Source organism: Lathyrus oleraceus, chromosome 6 (genome assembly GCF_024323335.1).
Source record: "Lathyrus oleraceus cultivar Zhongwan6 chromosome 6, CAAS_Psat_ZW6_1.0, whole genome shotgun sequence".
In the NCBI taxonomy this organism is placed as follows: domain Eukaryota; kingdom Viridiplantae; phylum Streptophyta; class Magnoliopsida; order Fabales; family Fabaceae; genus Lathyrus; species Lathyrus oleraceus.
The window spans coordinates 290,745,586-290,757,058 of record NC_066584.1 but is presented as its reverse complement, the minus strand read 5'-3'; the positions used below and the strand labels follow the sequence as shown (position 1 = coordinate 290,757,058).

The 11,473-nt window shown below is 38.9% G+C and overlaps 1 long non-coding RNA gene across 1 annotated transcript; it reads right to left on the bottom strand.

The window, feature by feature from the left end:
- Positions 1–911: 911 nt before the first annotated feature.
- On the bottom strand, positions 912–2,901 carry LOC127092152 (uncharacterized). The gene is made up of 2 exons (XR_007792128.1): positions 2,759–2,901; positions 912–2,687 (listed from the first exon to the last, which is right to left on the bottom strand). It is a non-coding gene; the product is annotated as an uncharacterized LOC127092152 (long non-coding RNA).
- Positions 2,902–11,473: the final 8,572 nt, after the last annotated feature.

The window sequence follows — 11,473 nt, the reverse complement described above, 5'->3', positions numbered from 1 at the left end:
AAGCGAACCAGTATAAAATCCTGTGTGTTCTTATTCTGCAAAAGCATTTTTTTCCAAAACAATTCAAACCCCCCTTTCTTGTTTTTCTCACCTTCACATGCTCCTTAGACTAAGAAGCATCTATACGTTTCTTACTAGGCATGGTTTTTCCCAAAGAACATAGTCCCTCAACAGCAATATCCTTCTCTGACCTAGATGAATCATCATCTTTCTCAGTTTGAGGTTCCACCTCAGGTGAGGGGTCCCTTCTAAATAGAGGAGTCGAAACTCCCTTGACTGAGTGTCCTTCATTTAGGATCCTTGTGACCAGATTCCTAATGACACGATCTGTATAATGCATGCCATCCTTAGGATGAGGGTTGTCAGAATTGTTACCTTGAGTGTTTCCTGCCGTGGAAGATGGACCAGGGGCGTCACCTGGGATTACTGAAAGAGGAATAACTTCCAAAACGTCTTCATCCAGAAAATCCATGGAGGGAGTTCTTGCTTTGTGAGTGGGTTTTGAACCAGAAGTAGACCGATGTTGTGACATTTTGTTGAACTTGTGAGAATATTTTTGTTTCCCTAGCAGAGATGGTTGATACAGTTTGATGAAGATGGAAGTGGTTGTGTTGAGGTTGAGTGTGAAAATGGTATAGATGGTAGTTCCAATATTTGGTAATGATTTTCCATAAATGGGGCACTTTCCTTTAAGTAGGCAGACAATATTTTTATTACCTTTTCCACTCCACATTAATTGCTATAAATTCTCATGGATACAAATCCCCAATTTCCCTCTTAAACATTCAAACTTATTAGCATCCAAAGCCTTTGTAAATATGTCAGCTAATTGCATTTCAGTAGTAACATGCTCTAGTGCCATGATTTTCTCTTCCACAAGTTCTCTAATGAAGTGATGACGAATATCAATGTGCTTTGTCCTACTGTGCTGAATAGGATTTTTGGAAATGTTTATAGCACTCAGGTTGTCACAGTACAATGTCATGACATCTTGTGTGACATTGTATTCAGTCAACATTTGTTTCATCCAAACCAGTTGAGAACAACTACTTCTAGCTGCTATGTATTCAGCTTTAGCAGTGGACAGGGACACACAATTTTGTTTCTTGCTAAACCATTGTCGCTACGCGAAAAATACAGAGTCGCCATCGATTTTTATTTATTCCAACGGAATGGGAAAATATCGAGAAAACCCCAAAGTATGGTCATCGCAACCACGAACAGGTTCAGAAGTCGGTTATGCAAGGGGAAGGTATTAGCACCCCTCACATCCATGATACTCCATGGGAACCATCTAGGATGTTTGCGCTTACGTGTGTATTGTTTATCGAATGCTTGCTTGCCAAAGGTTTGCGGAGATGGAGGTAGATTTTAAATTAGTGTGCTCGCCAAGGAATGGATCCTTGTGCCTACGTATGCCCACTTGTTGAAGTGAGAAATCAGAGCGTTCGTAGTTCGTGGTTTTGAAATTGTTTGGTTTGTTTTGTTGATTTTATTACCTTGAAGAAGGATTTTCGATGGTGTCGCCCTAAGGCTCAAACAAAAGGTTTGAATGCGTTGAGTTGTTTTTATGTTTTTGAGAAAGCGTTATTGATTTCGGATCGCACTAAAGACTATGGATAAAGGTGAATACCTCAAATGGTCAAGCCGAGCGTCTTGTGTTCGAAGTATTCAGAATGAGTGTAGGAAAGCTCCAGTCTCATCCCTTCTTTATCGCTTAAGGCTCGTGACGTATGATCCTAATCGTCATTTATTGTATTTTTGAGTTTGACTTAGAAAAGACCGCTTGACGTTGGATCAAGGGTTTGTTTATTGAATTTGATTTGAAAAAGAGACCGCTTGACGTTGGATCAAGGGTTTGATTATCGGTTTTGAATGGCGAACGTTCCTAATGCCTAAGGAGTATCTAATCAAGCGAAAAAAGAAAACGAGTAAATGCGTACATGAGAAAGGGGAGGGGGTACATGTAAAGTACAAGGGATGTGCGAAAGTAAAATCATTCAAATGAAATCTAATTCTAAAATCTAAACTCTATCTAAACATGCATTAGAACCAAGGTTAACCACATGAGAAATAATAGCTAGCAATTGAAAATTTCTATAAATCCTACAACTAAGGGAGCATGCAAGATTGAACTATTTCTAAGCCTAGGGGTAGAATTGTCAATTCACAATTATGGTTAATATTTAATTAAATTTCTATTTTTTTAAGTAAGTTCTAATTAAGGTCATTTCTAAAATCTAAGTAACTCTAATTATTTTAAATCCTAAATTAATCTAAAATTAATACTCCTAATTAAACTCTAGAATTCTAACATTATCTTTTTAATCCTAATTCTAAATTAAAAATCTAATAATACTCCTAATATCTTCTAAACTTAATTCTAAAATTCTAATTAACTACCTAATTAAACTAATTACCTTGACTAATCCAGCTTAATCCTAAAGACTTAACAAAAACTTAAGAAAACCTGGAATTGGGCTTTAATTATAGAGGTGCCAATCCCAACGGTGTGGTGTAGTAGGAAAACTAAAGAGAAACTTCATCTTCCCTCACTCATTTGCGTCCAGAGATCCACGGAGAGAAAGAAAAACAATGCGCTGCCAAAGAACTTGATCGTGCGGTTTTCGCCGATGCCGGCGGCGGTTCGCTAAGATAGGATGCGCACCACTCCTCACGGCCTCAACCTCTCTTTACCGAAACAGGAATCAACCTCTCCACTCAAACAAAACAGAATGCTACAGTGATTCACTCTTACCGGCGGCGGCGAACTCGAAGCTCAGATCTCCACGGCTCGATTCCGAAACTCCTTGTTCTTGTCTTGTTGCGATTCGCGTTGTTGTGGTTCGATTTGCAGGATTGTGATTTAGCCAAAGGAAAAGCAGAAGATGATGCTTTGTGATTCTGGAAATCAATGTGGATGGTGATGACTAAGAGATGGAGCTCGATGCGTAGACGATGATCGAAATGGAGCGAAGCATCAACGAGCGAGAGCGATTCAATTCTGAAAAGGTAACATCGAGTTTCTCTTTTCTCCTCCTTTATGCTTTTGTTTCTGTTATTTCTTCTCTTCGATTCGTTTTTTGATCATCTTCTTCGTCTCTTTCTTGGAGTGGCTTTGGTGAATTGTTGCAGGTTGTTGAAGATTTGGTGAAGGTGGAGATTTTGGTGGAAGAATTGTGTGATGAGGTTGAAGAATTGAATAGAGTCAGAATCTGGAAGTTTGAGATGAGGTTGAAGAATCTGGAAGTTTGAGATGTGAAGATTGAAGTGGTGAAGGTTTCGGTGAACGGAGATTACGGTTACGGTGGTTGAAGGTTTTGGTTGAAGAATTGGAAATGGAGGTTTGATGAAGGTTGCAGTTGAAGGATTGGGAGAGAGGAAGAATGAGATTGATTCTGTTATGTGGAAGGATCTGGAAACTGAGAATTTATAGAGTTGTGAGAGTGAGATTAGAAGCAATTAGGAAGAAAATTCTGTTATGAATTTGTTATTATCCGGCTTAATTTTTCTGTTATTGGATTTTCATTTTATGCAGGAATTGACTTATGCTGCAGTTTTGCATTTGCTTGAGCTTGGAAGCTTGCAGCTTGTTGTTGGCTCGGCTGTTTGCGTTTTGATGCTGTTTGCCGGCTTAAATTGCGGAAGCTTACGCTTGGAGTGTTGTTTTGCCGCTGTTGGCGTGTGCGTACGGCTTATTGCAGCTTGGCTATTTTTATGATGCTGCAGCGTTTCACTCTGTTGTGTTCGGCTTAAACTGTAGCAGCTTCTGGAAGTGTGCTGGCTAGCTTGCAAGCTGTGTTGCCGCTTAAACCGTAGCAGCTTTTCACTTGCCTTGGCTTGAAGCTTTGGATTGTAGCTTGTATTGCAACTTGTGCGTTTGGTTTACGCTTGAAGTATTGGCTTTCATTTGCTGTACTGTTACTAGTTTGGTAGCCTACCTGCATTTCCTTTTTCTTATGATTTTGTATTTAAATGGATTATGGGAAAAATAGATGTGGCTTACTAAAATGCATAAGAATGGTTATGTAAAAGAGATGATTATGGAATGGATTAATTAAATGGATTTGTAAATGAAAATTAAAATGGTTTATGAATTATTATAAAATGAATTTGGATATGTGGTAAAAATGGTTTAATGGGCCAAACTTATGGGCTTAACAAAAAAGAAATGAATGGGCTCAATGCAACCACGATTAAATTTCCACAACCAAATCAACTTTCAGTAATCAACTCGGATCATCCAACTCAACTTGAATTTCCAAGATTAATTCGAGAAAAGAACGAAATGATTTCTAAAACCGAATTTTATTTTCAAAGATCAAATCTAACTTCAAAATCAATTCAAACTTCAAACGTTAATTTGAAATTGAAATCAACACGAAGTTATAATTAATCAGAACCATTATTAACATGATGCCAAGAGGATGCCTGCTTGTGGCGAACCATGCTTATTCAATGAAATGAATGAATGAGAATGATATGCGAATATTTGGGATTAGTGACCTATAAAATCAATGTGAAGGGTGTGGCAAGTTTTGGGGTATGACAACCATGATATCAAATTGTCCCCCAAGAAGAAACATCCTCATGATGTGCTTTTCCTATCATCAGCACATCCAGCCCAGTCAGTATCACAGTAACCAATTAGCATAGATCCAGATCCATAAGTATATAACATCCCATAGTCAATGGTGAAAATTGAAATATTTCAGTATTCTCTTCACTTGGTTTATGTGACTGACCTTTGGTTCAGCTTGATATCTAGCACAAACACCTATAGCAAATGCAATGTCAGGTCTGCTTGCTGTGAGATATAGCAGACTTCCTATCATGCTTCTGCATATACTTTGATCTACATTAACACCATTTTCATCTTTGGAGACTTTCAAATGTGTAGGAGCAGGTGTCCTTTTATGACTTGCATTCTCCATGCCAAACTTCTTAACAATGTTCTTGGCATATTTCCTTTGAGATAGAAAGATAGAATCTTCCATCTGCTTGACTTGTAGCCCAAGAAAATAGGTCAGCTCTCCAACAAGCCTCATCTCAAACTCAGACTACATTTGTCTAACAAAATGTTCTACCATCTGATCTGACATCCCACCAAACACAATATCATATATTTGAGCCACCATGAGTTTTCCTCCTTCATTTTTCATAAATAGGGTCTTGTCAATACCTCCCTTCATGTAGCCATTGTTAGTGAGGAACACTGTGAGTCTCTCATACCAAGCCCTGGAGCTTGCTTCAAACCATAGAGGGCTTTCTTCAATCTGTACTTCTGTGACACAACTTTCTGTAGGTAGTGGCCAACTCTTCAAAGGTTACTTCATCATCACTTGAGTCTTCATCAGAACCCCATCTTCCAGTCAAGGCAGCCACCAGATTTGCAGACTCTTCTGTTTCACTTTCATCAAACCAAGTGGCAGCAAGACTCCTCTTCTGTTTCTTGAGGTAGGTTCCACATTCAGTTCTAATGTGTCCATACCCATCACATTCATGGCACTGAACTCTTTTTCCTTCTTTGGGCTTTTCATCTGACCTTGTTCTTCTTCCAGCATTGTTGGATTTACTGATGTCAGATGAGATGTTCTTGACATTTGCCTTAGATCTTACATCCATCTTTTTCAGAAGTCTGTTGAACTGTCTTCCCAGCATTGCTACATCATTTGTCAGATCTTCATCAACATCCTGACCACTTTCCTCCTCTTCCTCCTCAGTGTTTGACATGAAGGCTATGCTTTTGGCTTTCTTTTCAGATCCATCACACATTCCCATCTCAAATGTTTGGAGGGAACCAATTAGCTCATCAACTCTCATATAGGAGATGTCTTGAGACTTTTCTATGGCTGTCACCTTCATAGCAAATCTCTTAGGGAGTGACCTGAGTATTTTCCTTACTAATTTTTCATCTGACATCTTCTCTCCCAGGGCTCCTGAGGCATTAGCAATTTCAAGGATACTCATATGAAATTCATGAATATTTTCATCTTCTTTCATCCTTAAATTTTCAAACTTGGTGGTGAGCAGCTGCAGTCTAGACATCTTCACTCTAGAGGTGCCTTCATGAGTGGTTTTGAGAATGTCCCAAGCATCTTTAGCCACCTCACAGTTGTTTACCAATCTGAAGATATTCTTGTCTACTCCATTGAATATAGAATTCAATGCTTTAGAATTTCCAAGGGCTAGATCATCCTCCTCCTTGGTCCATTGTTCTTCAGGATTTTTATCAGTTGTAGCTTCTCCTTCCTTAGTAACAACTGGATGTTCCCAGCCTGTTAACACAGCCTTCCAAGCCTTATTATGCAGAGATTTTAGGAAGGCTACCATTCGAGGTTTCCAGTAGTCATAGTTGGATCCATCCAAAAGAGGTGGCCTGTGAACAAATCCTCCATTTCTCTCCATAGTACCAGAAAGTATCGTCCCTAGATCTCACCCAAAACCAGAGCAGGATGCCTGCTCTGATACCAACTGAAATTCTGGTATCAGATATGAGATGTCGAAGGTAATGTCACGACACTAATATTTGAATAATACAAACAGGATAAAAGATAAAGAACAGTAATGCAAGAGACACAAGCAATTGTTAACCCAGTTCGGTGCAACTCACCTACGTCTGGGGGCTACAAAGCCAGGAAGGAAATCCACTAAATAGAATCAGTTCAAAGACTCTCAGTAAACAACACAAGTTACAGTCTTTTTCACCTAATCTCTACCTGTGTGACTTCTACCTAAGAACTCTTAGATATGAGATCCCATTCACTCCCCCTCAATCACACTAGTGATATTAAACAAGAATTACAATGAAAAGAAGACACTCTTCAAAGACACACACTTGATTTTACTTAACAGCTTCAATCAAATAGACACACACTCATGCTTAAAAGCTTTGAGTGACAAATTACAACTCAAAAATCAGACCAATTCAATCATCTATGGATAAATTGAATGGCTTACAATCCACACGACCACACAAGACTAAAACCCTTATTATCTCTCAATATTTCGTTCCTTATTTCTTGTGTATCAAATCAGGTTTTCCATGTCCTTTTTATAGAAGCATTTGGCTGGGCTTGGACATCATAAAACCCTAAAAAACTATTTTCCATTCATATCTTCTCATGACAGTTGATTAGATCTCTTTGGAAAATAAGTTAATCTCATTGTAATTACTGATTGATAGCTTGTTCAATCATCTCATCAATCATACACAGATTGGCATTAAAAACGCAATCACATAATACATAACATTCAGACTGAATGTTCTGTATACAGATGTCATGACATCGGGTCTGACATCCTGGAAAAATCCTGCATAATTACAATTTAAACATCCAGCAGGTACAAGATATCATATGTTAAGACATCACATGTGACAACTTGTGAACACTCTAAGTTTTACCAAAATTGTTGCCAACACTTAGAACCAACACAATGTTTTCCCTTCCCTTTGGGGATAAATAAAGTTCGATGGTGACTCTGTTGTATGTTCAAGTATGCGATACGTTCGGGTATATTTCCGCTAGCTTCAATCATAATAAAATTTAAATATATTTGGCTGAATTAAACAAGAGTAGAAACAATTGGATAAAAGCTCAACTTTATTTAATAGAATGGTAGCCTGTAAATGACAAGATTCTATAGATCTTTACAAAAGTTCGAAAAATGGTAATTTACATGGAAAAGGGCTACATTGAATACAATGATCACTAATCCTTCTACCAACTCTTGATATCCACTGTGTTCTTGGCCGCTACTAGGGATCAGAATCCGACAACATGCTCGAGAAGGTCTCCAAAATTGAAGATCAGATGGATGCGGTTACTTGCCATAATCCCTAATTTTTTTTACATAAATTTCCCCAAGGTGAGGTACTCAATTTATCAGGATAATTCTTTTTGTTTTATGTCTCTAGCATTTGCCTGGATCCCCCTTTCGGGTTCAATCCACCGAGACGCTCTTTTTTGCCTAAGCCGCCCTTTCAGGTTTTCAACTTAGCGAGTTGTTCTTTTCTTTTTATGCGAAGTATTTCTTGACTGCATCTAAGTTCATAGGACGCGTGAACTCTTCACCATCCATAGTTGTAAGAATCAAAGCACCGCCTGAAAAGGCTCTTTTAACAACATATGATCCTTCATAATTAGGTGTCCATTTGCCCCTAGAATATGGTTTGAAAGATAGAATCTTCTTGAGCATAAGGTCACCTTCTCTGAATACACGAGGTATAACCTTTTTATCAAAAGCTTTCTTCATTCTCTGCTGATACAACTGACCATGACACATGACAGTCAACCTCTTCTCTTCAATCAAATTCAGCTGGTCAAATCTGGTCAGACACCATTCAGCCTCAGTCAACTTGGCTTCCATCAGCACACGCAATGATGGGATCTCAACTTCTACTGGGAGCATAGCTTCCATGCCATAAACAAGAGAGAAAGGGGTTGCCCCTGTTGAAGTGTGGATGGATATACGATACCCGTGCAAAGTAAATGGGAGCATCTCATGCCAATCCTTATACGTTACAACCATCTTCTGGATGATCTTCTTGATATTCTTGTTTGCAGCTTCAACAGCCCCATTCATCTTAGGTCTGTAGGGAGAAGAATTATGATGTGCAATCTTGAAGTCTTTGCAAAGAGCTTCCACCATATTATTATTCAAGTTCGAACCATTATCAGTAATGATCTTACTTGGCACACCATAATGACATATAATCTGGTTCTTGATAAACCTTACAACAACTTGCTTAGTTATATTTGCATATGATGCCGCTTCAACCAAATTTGTGAAGTAGTCAATAGCCACCAGAATGAAACGATGTCCATTTGAAGCTTTGGGCTCAATCATGCCAATCATGTCAATTCCCCACATGGAGAAGGGCCATGGGGAAGAAATGACGTTTAACAGTGCCAGAGGAACATGAATCTTATCTGCATATATTTGACACTTGTGTCATTTCTTCACAAATTTGCAACAGTCAAATTCCATTGTCATCCAATAGTAACCTGCTCGCAACATCTTCTTTTCTATTTCATGTCCATTGGAATGAGTACCAAAGGAACCTTCATGGACTTCAGTCATCAATAGGTTTGTTTCGTGTCTATCCACGCATCTGAGCAGAACCATATCAAAGTTTCTCTTGTACAACACATCACCATTCAGGTAGAAGTTGCCAACTAATCTCCTTAAAGTCTTCTTATCTTTCAAAGATGCCCCAGGAGGGTATCCCTGACTTTGGACGAAACATTTAATATCAAAATACCATGGCTTCTCATCCTGGACTTCTTCAACAGCAAATACATGAGTTAGCCTATCAAGACGCATTACAGTCAGATTTGGAACTTCATTCCAATACTTCACCACGATCATCGAAGCTAAAGTTGCAAGAGCATCTTCCATCCGGTTTTCATCTCGAGGGATATGATGAAACTCAACCTTTGCAAAGAAAGTTTAAATCCTCCTTGCATAATCTCTATATGGTATCAAACCAGGTTGGTTCGTCTCCCATTCACCTTTGATCTGATTCACGACCAAAGTTGAATCTCCATAGACGTCCAAACACTTGATTTTGAGATCAATGGCCTCTTCAAGCCCCATAATGAAAGCTTCATACTCTGCCATATTATTTGTACATTTAAAAGTCAATCTAGCTGTAAACGGAAAATGTGTGCCTTGAGGAGTAATAATCACTACCCCAATGCCATTACCGTACTGATTAACAACTCCATCAAATACCATGCCCCAATGGGAACTAGGTTTTGGCCCTTCTTCAAGCAATGGTTCATCACAATCTTTCATTTTCAAGTACAAAATCTCTTCATCGGGAAAATCATACTGCACTGACTGATAATCTTCAATCGGTTGGTGAGCCAAGTGGTTAGCCAAGACACTACCTTTGATCGCTTTCTGAGATCGGTATTCAATATCATACTCTGATAACATCTGCCAACGGGTAATCCTCCCAGTTAAAGCAGGCTTCTCAAAAATATACTTGATTGGATCCATTTTGGGTATCAACCAAGTGGTATGATTCAACATATATTGATGCAGACGCTTAGCAACCCAAGCCAATGCGCAACAAGTCTTCTCAAGCAGGGAATACCGAGTCTCACAATCGATGAATTTCTTATTGAGGTAGTAAATTACATATTATTTCTTTCTAGTCTCATCTTGCTGACCTAGAACATAACCCATACTCTCTTCGAGCACAGTCAAATACATGATCAATGGTCTTCCTTCAACAGGCAGAGACAAAATCGGAGGTTCAAGCAGATATTCTTTGATATTGTCAAAAGCTTTATGGCAATCTACGGTCCAATCACAAGACTGATCTTTTCAAAGGAGCTTGAATATAGGCGCACATGTGGCAGTCATGTGTGAAATGAATCTTGAGATATAATTCAAGCGACCGAGAAAACCTATGACTTGCTTCTCAGTTTTGGGCACAGGCATCTCTTGTATTGCTTTGACCTTGGCAGGATCAACTTCAATACCCTTCTCACTGACAATAAAGCCCAACAACTTACTAGAACGAACACCAAATGTACACTTATTAGGATTCAAGTTGAGTTTATACTTCCTCACACGCTGGAATAGCTTCAACAAATGCTCAACATGTTCCTCTTCATCAATAGATTTAGCAATCATATCATCAACATAAACTTCGATCTCTTTATGCATCATATCATGAAAAAGAGTAGTCATTGCTCTCTGGTAGGTTGCACCAGCATTCTTTAAACCGAAAGGCATCACTCTATAACAGAATGTTCCCTAAGGTGTAATGAATATGGTCTTCTCCATATCTTCGGGTGCCATCTTGATCTGATTATATCCGGAAAATCCGTCCATAAATGAAAAGAATTTGAATTTAGTTGTATTGTCTACCAACATATCAATGTGTGGCAGAGGGAAATCATCTTTCGGACTGGCTTTATTTAAATCTCTATAATCAACGCACATACGGATTTTTCCATCCTTCTTGGGAACAGGCACAATATTGGCCACCCACTACGGATACTCGACAGTCACAAGGAAACCGACATCAATTTGCTTTTGCACTTATTCTTTGATTTTCACTGCCATGTCAGGATGAGTTCTCCTCAACTTCTGCTTGACTGGAGGGCATTCTGGCTTTAACGACAATCTATGCTCCACAATCTCAGAATCCAAACCAGGCATGTCTTGATAGGACCAAGCAAACACATCTGAATACTCTCGGATAAGATCAACCAACCCCTTCTTCACTTCTGGACATAGTTGAGACCCAACCTTGACTTCCTTCACATCATCTTCGGAACCCAAGTCAACTAGCTCAATCTGCTCTTCAACTAGCTGAATGGTTTTTTCCTCGTGCTCAATTAGACGAGACAATTCATCAGACACCTCTTCATCACTTTCCTCCTCGGCCTCAAAAATAGGGAATTCAAAATTCGGAGAAGGAGAAGAATCATTATATTCAATGGGTTTAGAA